Raw genomic sequence first — 12,500 nt, 5'->3', positions numbered from 1 at the left:
AAAGAGAATGAACCGACGACGGTGTTTGTAATGTAAGTGATGAAGAACATGAGCCGGGAACCCGGAACTAAGAGTCGGTGGTCAAAGATGTAGTTCCTATTCATATGATTACACTTGGTCTTTGTTAACAATCAAGATTAAAAAAAAAAAATTGCTGTTAACAAGTAGCCCAGAAGCACATCAACTGAAGGAACAGGAGCCAGGGCACCATTTCAAATGATCCCCAAATGTCCTGGTTTTGGAACATAGGAGACGATGAGTAAAATTTGGATACAAACTTAGTGTTGAACTGTTGGTAAGAAACCTTGTGATACACTAATTGGAGGAACAGACACCAGGAACCATTGACTAGAACTTTAGCCAATTAAATTACTCCTCAAGGTTCTTGTTACAACGAACAAGAGAGAATATTTGTTAAGGAGTAACAATTGCGGTGTCATACCGGTCATTTCCAACACAAAAGCGCTCGAAATACCTTTGAGGCGTTAGATAAGACTGTTTTTTAATCGAAAGACTTATTCCTTATTTCATGTACTTTATTGCGTAACAGAGCGATTAATCGTCTTGCGCAATGTTTACCTTGATAACTGCATTTTGTTGATTGGTATTTGCCAAGGTTTTGGCTGTATTTATAATTGTAGGTAAAATGATAATCTTAGAGCTAAAATCTGATCCAGATTGATCGGGTATAGGCATTTCTTCCCAACATCTCAAAAATATCTTCTAATTTGTCTTTTATTCAATATGTGTTGTTAAACTCTTTACTGTTATCATAACCTGATAAACTTATTTTCTTAGTAAAAACAAAGTTCAGGTCTGTGAAATAAGGGCAGATATTTGCCTTTTTACTATGAAAACTTTCATCAACTTGAGTTTCTTTTCTAATACCGATTTTCTCCCCAATATAAGAAAAAAATTTCCTAATCACGCATGTTGAGCAAGACGACTGAAATACACAAGAAAGCATATTTTTTTTTCTTACTTTGTACAAATTCCTTTCAAATCTGTCATTTTATTACTTATTATTTTTAATGTCACTACACTAGATAAACAGATCTTTTTCATCCCCAATAAAAAATTTATTGCCATTTTGCAATATCACTTATTTGTGGTTACCAGTAATTACACGTAAAAAAATTAGTTTATAATTCTATAATGGTAACAATAGTCATACCAATAGGATAGTTTTGTTACGCTTTGGTTTCTATGAAAAAGCCAATGATAAGACCAAATCTATGCATCTAAAAATAGATTTATGAAAGAGCCAAGCACAAACTCTGAGTTCTTCCAATCAGTCACGGGATGCAAAGGAACGTGATCAGTCTGAAGATTCTTCATAAACAATGTAACCGGACAATCACATCACAAGGAATACCTTTATTGATGGTGCAGATAATATTCATCAACATCATCATCATCATCATCATCATTTCCTCCTACGCCTATTGACGCAAAGGGCCTCGGTTAGAGTTCGCCAGTCGTCTCTATTTGAGCTTCCAAATCAATAATTCTCCATTTATCACCTCCTACTTCACGTTTCCTATTCCTCAGCCATGTAGCCAGGGGCTTCCAACTCTTCTTGTGCCTTGTGGAGCCCAGTTGAAAGTTTGGTGAACTAATCTCTCTTGGGAAAAAAAATCAGGAAAATTAAAAAAAAAAATCATCATATGACACAAGGGACACAAAAAAGTATAATTTTTGTTCTTGTTTATAATTTTAATTTCATTCGTTATATGCTATTATTTTTTTTCTATTCAAAGCTCTACTAATTTTACCTGTCCTTTTTACTCATTTATCTTTCTTATACATTTTATGAGATGTTTGATTTTCAGATGGTAATTTTTCTATTGACCTACTATATTTTACTATACACACACACACACACACACACACACACACACACATATATATATATATATATATATATATATATGTATATATATACATATATATATATATATATATATATATATATATATATATATATATATATCTATATATATATATATATATATATAGATATATATATATATATATATATATATATGTATATATATGTGTGTGTATGTGTGTACGTATGTGTGAGTGTGAGTGTGAATGTGCCTGAGTGTCTGTGTGCAGAAATTTCAACTGACACATGATGAGCGTAAAATATTTATAAAGTCCAGAAATAAAGTGAAAAACTAGACTGAAATTAGTTCTTTCTTCTATTGACATTGTCCAACTCACAAAGAAGACAAAAAGTCAGCTATATCGTATCCCTACCAGAATAGGTATCCCTATGAGGTCTGTTTATTGACCTCAGATATGTCAGTTATAAGAAAAGAGTATAACACAAGATCACTGTATCTGTTTTTATTTTCACCGAGTCAGGCAATGTTTAAAGGTCGCTCATGAATGGCAGAAGCAAGGGACAGTGACATTGCCCTAGCAATTTAATCGACTGACTATATATTATATGATCAGCGCCCAAGCATCCTCTCCACCCAAGCTAGGACCAGGGAGCGCCAGGCAGTGGCTGCTGATGACTCAGCAGATAGACCTATAGGCTCGCCCAAACCCCCCAACCTTAGCTCATAAGGATGGTAAGGTTACAGACACTAATGGCACTAACGAGTCTGAGCGGAACTCGAACCCCCAACTGGCAAACACCAGGCAGAGACGTTACCAATCAGGCCACAGCAACACTTTACTAACTCCAATCAAGGTTTTTTTCTGTTTTTAACCTACTGCTGAAAGAAATAGGTCATTTTCGTGTGAACTGATGTATTCGTGTCTAAATTCGTTATTTCTTTTACTAGGTTGGTTTGCTATGATGATGAAAACTGGCAAAACCCCTGACATGAATAAGGGCATGTCTGAAACGGCTGCATTTGTTGTTGTTGTTGTTGTTGTTGTAGGCGATATATATCAGTCTAAAATCTATCTGTATAATTCTAAACATTTACAGGGAGTGTGTTCCATAATCATTCATTTCCTGTGATGTTTTCAAGGTAAAGTATCCATGTGATATCTTATATATCTTACAACTTCCTTGAAGTATAAAACCGATTTAAGATTTTTTCATTTCTCGCAACATTTTCACAGTGGAATGTCAGTTAAAGCTAAGAAAGAAGGTCTCGCTTCCAATTTATATAAACAAATAAGCCGAAGAACATGTTTTCAACAGCAGAATTTTAACTACACATGAACGAGCATTCTCCAGACAGATGACGCAGACTTTAATCCAAAGTGGCGTTGTTTAATCGAACGTCTTTGTTGTTAAGTCTATCACGTTCAGGGGCTGAATGTTTCACAAACACTTGTTTTGTCAATAGATGGTCTGCTAGAAGTTATTGCTCAGAGGTGGTTTTGCAAAGTGTTCCTCATTATTACAGACTCACGATTTCAAGAAGAATCTCTTGAAACAAACGTAAGAAAATTTACTATTTACAAATAAACAAAACCCACGATTGCGTAAATAATCACGCTTGAGTGACAAACTTACACTCACCTGCTAGATTCCAGTTATCAGTGAAACCTGTGTTTAAAAGTACTGTCACAAAAACTAACTCTACTGTGTTGTCTGCTGTTTATACCGCAGGTGTACAATCGAGCAGAGACCCTATATATTTTCAGTGCAGTTAAAGAAATTATGGTCGCACCAAAATGAACATTCAATAATTAAACCTCAGCATTAATGAAGGAGTCATCTATAAAGATGATCAATATTGTTTCCTGCAGACCAGCGAATGCAGTTAAAAAGATAAGATTCCAGAGGATTGGCTTACCTTTTTTTTTCCTAGATGAAGTGCTATCGTTTCCCTTCGTGTTTTTGTTTTTTTAAATCACCTGTAACCACCAATCAATCTTTAGACTTTTGTTTGCTAATAGTGCAAAATTAATCATGCCATTATTGTTTTCCTTATAAAAAAAATTTACCCTCAACAAATTAATGAAATATACCCAATAAGATCAGATAAATTAAATCCGCACCAACACGAACAGATAAAATGGTGCCAGTGAAAGTTGGTGCTCGTGATTTGGTCACGATTCTGTCACCTAAGTAACTAGAGAGTTAGGTCTTCTGCCGCAAATCAACGACCATTGCCCTTGAGGCCTGCGACGCATGTTTAGGCAAGGCCTATGGATAAGAGATTTCTATGGACTATACAGTACAGTAGGCCTTGAGGTGGAATTTCATACTGTTGATATTGTAGACCAGGACAACTATAGAGTAAAATCACTTGTTTCTTCTGAAAGGAAATGTTTTTGCTCTGATGCAGAGAATTGCATGTACTAAGCTGAGTAGAACTAGATATACTGTTTATAGACCTATATAAATCATGTCACAAATGAAGGACCTAATACAAATATACGTCATATTCTTTTCCTTTCCGATGCAATTAAAAGAAGTATCGCAGTTCCCCAAGAACCTCACACAGATGAAATTAGAAAAAACAAATCACATTCATCACCTAACCAAATGTATGTACCGTTTAGCAATGCCATCGGTGATTACAGCAATGTTACTCCATCACATTATATTTTGCCGCCTTCTCTTCGTTATTGTAATATATTTCATATTTGAGGATTATTATTATTATTATTATTATTAGCTGAGCTACACCCCTAGTTGGAAAAGCAGGATGCTATAAGCCCAAGGACTCCGAAAGGGAAAAATACAAGAGAAGTAATGAACAATTAAAATAGAATATTTTAAGAACAGTAACAGCGTTAAAACAGACCTTTCATATATAAACTATAAAAACTTAAAAAAAAACAAGAGGAAGAGAAATAAGATACAATAGTGTGCCCGCGTGTACCCTCAAGCAAGAGAACTCTACTCCACGACAGTAAAAGACCATGGTACAGAGGCTATGGCACACCTGAGACTAGAGAATAATGGTTTGTGTTTGAAGTATCCTCCAAAAAGAGCTGCTAACCATAGCTAAAAAGTCTCTTCTATTCTTACCAATAGGAAAGTAGCCATTGAACAATTACGATGCAGTAGTTAAACCCTTGAGCGAAGAAGAATTGTTTGGTAATCTTAGTTTGTCAGGTGTATGAGGACAGAGGAGTATATGTAAAGAATAGGCCAAACTATTCGGTGTATGAGTAGGTAAAGGTAAAATGAGCCGCAACGAGAGAGAGAGAGAGAGAGAGAGAGAGAGAGAGAGAGAGAGAGAGAGAGAGAAGGGGGGGGGGAATCCAGTGTGGTATTATCTGGCTAGTCAAAGGACCCAAAAATTCTCTAGCGGTAGTATTTCAACGGGTGGCTGGTTGCTTGGCACATGTGAAAAACAAAAATATGATAAAATGTTGGAATCTTTAAATGAGACGAAGGGTTCCCTGCCTTGTTTTATTATTGTACATAATCTCTCATAAACAGGATCATTGAAGTTTTTACGGGTAAGGTTTCTGGATCAGATGTAGTCTTGACTGTTACTAAAATTAATGATCAATAATCAATTCCTGCGACACCCTGGGAGACATAGCCTCATGGGCTGAACTCTCATTCACACGATTCAACGATTGTCTTCCATGGCAGGACCATAAGTGGTAGGCACTACCACTCAAAGATTCCAGCTTCAAGACCTTGAAGCGTTGGCGGCATTTCGTAAAAAAGCGTAGTCATCTGACTCGACTATCCGTTGTAACGTCTCTAAATATTTCCTCTGGAAAATTACAGCATTTATTAACGCTAAGCATCAATAGTTCACCTGTGATCTGTAGTCCTACATCCATTGGAATTCTTTTAGAAGCTTTGCCTGATTGTATCGCCCAAGGGTCGGTTGTGAGGTCGTTATATCCATATAAAAGAGGATAAAGGAACCTAAATGTAAGAATATGTTTTATTAACATGTTGAATTTGTAATTGGTAACCGCCGAAGAGGCTTACCAGCCACTTGGGCCTTTAAAACAATATATTAACTTAAGACAAGAGTGTAGTCATAAGGCGATATGGTTGTGTAATTTGTTAGTATTTGTATTTTGTAATATTTCATCCTAATTTCTGTAATAAGAGACCGGTTAATTATTCCATTTGCCATAATTAAATGTTAAAAGTATATATTCCTTTTTCATAGGCCAGCAGTAGGTAGAGTACCTAGTATACCTTGCCCACTTCAATTACTGTGAAATAAACATTGGCGGGAAATCCTAATTTTCTCTTCCTACCCATGACTAGCCAGATCATTGAACATGATTTGCATAATCTAGTATTATGAAATAAATACTACTGCTAATAAGCTATTCATTTATTCTAGATTGCGTAAACTCCATAAGATAAAGTCTAATCTGCTATATGAATATAAAATGAAATTTTGAAAAGATATAATACGAATAAATGAACTGATTGGAGTCGCTTCAGCCTGAAGAATGAGTATCATGATATCCACAGGTGAGCCGTGACGTCACTCCCTGTTCACCAATCAGATTCTTTTCCCAACCATACGTCACGCAGGATGTACCGTTTGGACCTTGGATATTCATTGAAAGTAACATTCAACTCGCAGGCACGTACGCGGACACAGGTTCTAGTGGCGAATTGCGTTAGATCAGGAATAAACAAAAAGGCGAAGTGGTGAGTTTATTCGTTCTGTTTTTGAAAACGGATACAAATATCGCGTCGTGAAAGTTGTATCGCGTCAACAACCGTTCCAGTCGCCATTACGCAGAACTGAGCGAGGTAACTTCTCTCTCCGTCTAACTTTTTCTATCGCCAATGTAATAAGACTATCTTAAATCAATGTAATGCGTATCAAGAGTATGACCGGCAGAACATTGTGGTTGAAAGTACACGCAAATTTATGTATTGTATTGACTTGGAATTGAGTATTTTCTTGAAATAGGAATTTCTCGTCGTCCATATTTACAGACTTGTTTTGCAAGTTTCACTCAATAGTGAACGGAGTTTGGTCACAGGAAAATTTCTTTTGGCCGGGCGTTGCATTTATCTAGTATCACGTGATTTTTTTTCACCTGTGTTTTGCCCATCTCTTTCTGCACTAAGCTAAGGGAATATCTTGGCAGGCGGTACGCGCACTTGTGAAATATATGACCAAAACACACTCATATATATTTGCGAGGCTGTGACTTACCAGCGTGAACTTCATTAGTTACGTACTTAGATCAACATACAATAAGTTTGGACGAATCGTGTTCAATCGTATAGCGTTCGTTGGGGATCAAACCCGTCTCTTTTGATAAAGTGAATATCAATTATTGTTTTTATTTGCTAATGTATATATATATATATATATATATATATATATATATATATATATATATATATATGTGTGTGTGTGTGTGTGTGTGTGTGTGTATATATATATATATATATATATATATATATATATATATATATATATATATATATATACAGCGAGAGAGAGAGAGAGAGAGAGAGAGAGAGAGAGAGAGAGAGAGATTCGACATAGTAGGTTGGCCAGGGCACCAGCCACCCGTTAAAATACTACCACTAGAGAGGCTGGCTGGCTTGACTGGCCAGATAGTACTACATTGGATCGTTCTTTTTGGTTACTGTTCATTTTCCATTTTCCTACGCATACACCGAATAGTCTGCCATATTCTCTACAGATTCTCCTCTGTCCTCATACTCATGACAATCCTGTGATTATCAAACAATTGTTCAGTGGCTACTTTCCTCTTGGTAAGGGTAGAAGTTACTCTTTAGCTATGGTAAGCAGCTCTTCTAGGAGAAGGACACTCCAAAATCAAACTTGTTCTATAGTCTTGGGTAGCGCTATAGCCTCTGTATCATGGTCTTCCACTGTCTTGGGTTAGTGTTCTCTTGCTTGAGGGTACACTCAGGTACACTATTCTATCTAATTGCTATTCCTCTTCTTTTGTTAAAGTTTTTATAGTTTAGCCTATATAGGAAATATTTATTTTAATGTTGTTACTGTTCTTAAGATATTTTATTTTTCCTTGTTTCCTTTTCTCTCTGGGCTATTTTCCCTGTTGGGGCCCCTGGGCTTATATCATTCTGCTTCTCAAACTAGGGTTGTAGCTTAGCAAGTAATAATTATATATATATATATATATATATATATATATATATATATATATATATATATATTTATATATACATGTTGTATATATACATATACATATACATATATATAATATATATATATATATATATATATATATTCATATACATGTATGTATATATATATATATATATATATATATATATATATAATATATATATATATATATATATATATATATATATATATATATAAATATGTGTGTGTGATACCACAGTTGCCATTTAAATTAGTTTTTCCCTCTAGGTAGTGAAAGGCTTTCATGAAAATCTCTTTTTTTTTATTTGGTTTAGTTTGAGTTTAAAGCCACTTACATTTCTATTCATTGTAACTGAGAAATCTTTAGTTTGGATTAATTGTGTGTGAGAGAGAGAAAGAGAGAGAGAGTTCAGTTTTACTATTAACCTTTATTGACGTGTTAAAAAAAAAAAGAGATTTCAGAGCATACTTAACGTGAAATTATCATCAATAATGTTAGTGTATAAAAGCCACACCTATATCTACCGTAAAAATAACGGAAGTATTATATTTTTTTTTTTAATTCACGTGAGACCTATACAACATTTAATTAAGTTTGTCTAGTATTTTGTTCTTCAAGACATTTGTATATTTGAGCTTGGTTTTTTTGCCCGTAGACTATCAGTGTTACACACACATATTAATATAGCCTACATCTCTATATTACAATTAATAATATCATCATCATTACTATTTACATTAGAATAAACCTACTGTCGAAATATCAACCATTACAAGAGACCTGTTAGGAATACTGCTATCATCTATCGTAAATCATAAAGAGTCAAGCAAGCAGACAGACGAACCCAGCTATCAATAAATTAGGTTTATAAAATCGGTAATACGAAAGCTGGATTGCTTTGTATCTAGTCCTTGAATTAGCACCCTCGCGTGAAGGAATTATTCGTCGAGATAAAACTTACACCGTCAGAGATTTTGAAATTTCTCTTTCTTGAGCTGCTTAAGGGATAGATAAATCACCAGGGCCTAGTGGTTAAGCAATGAATAATCTGGATTTTTTTTTCTAATTTTTCATTTTTTTTAATGAATCAAAGAGGTTATATCTAAAAAGGATATTTTCTATGGTATTTTCATATAAGCGCTATTCCATTCAATCGACCCAACGCGACCATTAACATAGTATTTATCTCCCTTTGTCAGTTATGATCCTATCCGAATGCAGTGACCTTAACGTGGTGAAGGGATTTGTGTGTCGCCATGATCAGCAAATCTGTATTGGTCAGGGTCACACATACTAGGTTGGTTTGCTGTGAGCTATCAGACAAAATTCTCCCACCATCACCAATCCGTAGTAGGATAACTAGGTGAAAAAAAATTTCCAAACCCCAGACATGAATAAGGAGGTGTCTGAGGCCTTTGTCCTGCAGTGAACAAGAAACGATTGCGTTTATCGTTGTTGTTTGCTGTTATTTATGTAAGTGAATTTGGAGACTCAATCCTCCGGAAAGTGACGGAACACTGTTAATTCAAAGTGGAGCGAAGCAACAATGGAGTTCAGCGAGAATATCGAAAAAATTTTCGAGATCAAAACATCTAAATGTTTATCCAAGGAGGATTACATCTTAAGATAAGGTTGGTTCATTTGTTCGTCAAAATGATTCTAGTTTTGGCAGGACTTAGAGACAAAAAGTTATACCTGGATTGACAAATGTGTCAGCATTGTTTCTATAGGACGGCCGATTTAATTACATCTTTAGGGAAGTTGTTTACACGACCAGTAAAAGATAAGCACGGGTTGTGATTAGTCCTAAACGTCTTTTCTTGACCTACTGCCATACAAAACTTGGCCCTGACGGGCCTGGTGGTCAGAGTTACTATGCATACATTTATAGTATTTAATTCAGACTTTACGACAACCATGACGAGAACTGAATATGAAGTTGTTGTTATTATTATTATTATTATTATTAGCTAATCTACGACCACCTTCAGTGGTACAATGTAAGCGGCCCTGCCTGCCAATATGCCGAACTGGGGTTCGAGTCGCGCCTGCCTTCTGCTGAGGCATTTGCAGCCATTGTCTGGCCCTCGCTGGTCTTAGGTTGGGTGGAAAGGGTGTTCGGGGGCTGATTGTATGTATATATGGTTAGTCTTTAGGACATTGTCCTGCTAGTTAGGCATTGTTACTGTGCCTTGCCTCTGCCATTCATGAGCGGCCTTTAAACTTAAGGCCTATTTAGCATCCCTTTGGCCGATAGCTGCTTCTCTTTTTAGCCTTCTACTTTATCCCTGTTCATGCTGCCTTTCCCAATTATGTTGTTCAACCTCTGTCAACTTTTGCTTCATGGTGCAACTGGGGGTATTTCTCCCTCTCCCCATTGTGCATAGAGGATGAAGCGTCTTCCCGACCCCATCTCCAAGCCATATGGACCAGATTCATAAATCACTTCTTATAAAGGTTGTATAGAAGTATGCTTGGTATAAAACATTAGCAATTAAGTTTTTTTTTTATCTTTTTGGGCGAGCTTTGTGACAAGTAAATAATTTCCATGATTTTTAATTTTTACAATTGGGAGATCAGCTACTGAAGGCGATACCTTACCGTTCTCTTACACCCTATCTGCGACCATCGTGAGTTGAATGACTACCCGGTACACGTTTCACTAAATACGTCATTGGAGGTCCAATAGAGAAAGCAGGTGATGTTGCTTATTCTGTTTTGTGCGAGAAGTCAACGAAGTTCCTTATCATAAAGGTATTTTAGTTTGGTCATGAAGCGTTTTTATCTTAATGTTCAAATCTTGTAGGAACGGTGAGAAAAAAGTTAAAGGTATTCTAGTCCGATGAATTAGTCGCTCTTTAAAGAAATCCTATGAACAGTGGAAATACCGGAATTGGTCGGTGTCGCTTTTAAATTGCGACGCACTAATTAAATGAAGTATATTATAATGTACGAACTCTGAATGATGGTCATTTGTTAAGAAAAATTGCGTCCTATCTGATGTTAATATTACTGGTGTTACTAAAAAAAAGCAATATGGACGCAGAGACTATAAAGATATAACATATTAACCATAGGTAATCCAAAAGCTTTTGTAAATCTATAGATAAATAAGTAGAGACCACGAAACTATTCCCGAATCCATGCAAACCTACGTAGTCACATTCATCTCAAATGTAAGAAATCCTGTATTCCATAAATACAGGTGTTCAGCTGTTGATTCTCATCTTAATTTGTTAGACAGAAACTTACGGTCTATTAAATTTCTTATTCCTGATCTAGATATTAATCTTTGGGACCGTCATTCAATTAGTTCATTATGTATGTTGCATAAGATTTTTCATAACTCTGACCATCCTTTACATTCAGATCTCCCTGGATAATTCTATCCTGTTCGCAATACTAGGCAGGCAGTTAATTCTAATAGCCAGGCCTTCTCCATCATGAGGCTCAATACTACACAGTATTCTAGAAGTTTTACTCCAGCTGTTACCAAGTTGTGGAATGATCTTCCTAATCGGGTAGTTGAATCAGTAGAACTTCAAAAGTTCAAAGTTGGAGCAAATGTTTTTATGTTGACCAGGCTGACATGGGTCTTTTTATAGTTTATATATGTCATATCTGTTTTTGACGTTGTTAATAGTTTATATAGGACATATCTGTTTTGACACTGTTAGTGTTTTTAGAATGATTTATTGTTAATTTATTCTCATCAATTATTTATCTCCTTATTTCCTTTCCTCACTGGGCTATTTTTCCCTATTGGAGCCCTTGGGCTTATAGCATCTTGCTTTTCCAACTAGGGTTGTAGCTTGGTTAGTAATAATAATAATAATAACTATGGTAATGCGCGGAAGCATGTGGCAGTAGTTCTATTGAATTATCTCTATCTTTATTTTTCCATCAAAAGTTTACCTTTTGGTATAGAAGAGAAATGGATAATGAGAAGGATTAGAGTAGAAAAGGCAAGCAAACAAAATACTTGTAGAATTTTCGTGCATCGTTTATTTGCAATTAGCCCAACCTCACTAAACTTACATGAAATAAGAAAAAAAAAAAAAAAAACACTGGTAGTCAGAGGTACTATGGAATATTATATAAACCTTGATGCACCCATTCATGGTATTTAATTCAGACTTTACGCCAACCATGACGAGAACTGAATATGGATATATTATTATTATTATTATTATTATTATTATTATTATTATTATTATTATTATTATTAGGTAAGCTACTTACAACCTTAGTTGGATAAAGCAGGATTCTATGAACCCAAGGGTTCCAACACGAATAAATAGCCCGGTGAGGAAAGGAAATAAGGAAATTAATAAATTACAAGAGAGGTGATTAATAATTTAACCAAAATATTTTGAGAACAGTAACAACAATAAAATAAATTCTTCATATATAAACTTTAAAAAAAAACAAGAGGAAGAAAAACAAGATAGAATAATGTGCTC

The 12,500-nt window shown here is 35.2% G+C and overlaps 1 protein-coding gene across 3 annotated transcripts in view; it reads left to right on the top strand.

Annotated features, from left to right (window-relative positions):
• The first annotated feature begins 6,428 nt into the window (after positions 1-6,428).
• Positions 6,429-12,500, top strand: part of LOC137616365 (organic cation transporter protein-like) — a 38,828-nt gene continuing 32,756 nt past the window's right edge. For 2 of the 3 annotated variants that reach the window (XM_068346037.1, XM_068346035.1), the window contains exon 1: positions 6,429-6,565. The gene's annotated coding sequence lies outside the window, so the exon portion shown is untranslated. Of the gene's footprint in view, positions 6,671-12,500 lie in introns of all 3 variants that reach the window. The other variant, XM_068346036.1, reaches the window with a different exon arrangement.

Source organism: Palaemon carinicauda, chromosome 22 (genome assembly GCF_036898095.1).
Source record: "Palaemon carinicauda isolate YSFRI2023 chromosome 22, ASM3689809v2, whole genome shotgun sequence".
NCBI lineage: Eukaryota > Metazoa > Arthropoda > Malacostraca > Decapoda > Palaemonidae > Palaemon > Palaemon carinicauda.
The sequence above is the reverse complement of the archived record's forward strand: the minus strand, read 5'-3'. Positions and strand labels throughout refer to the sequence as shown.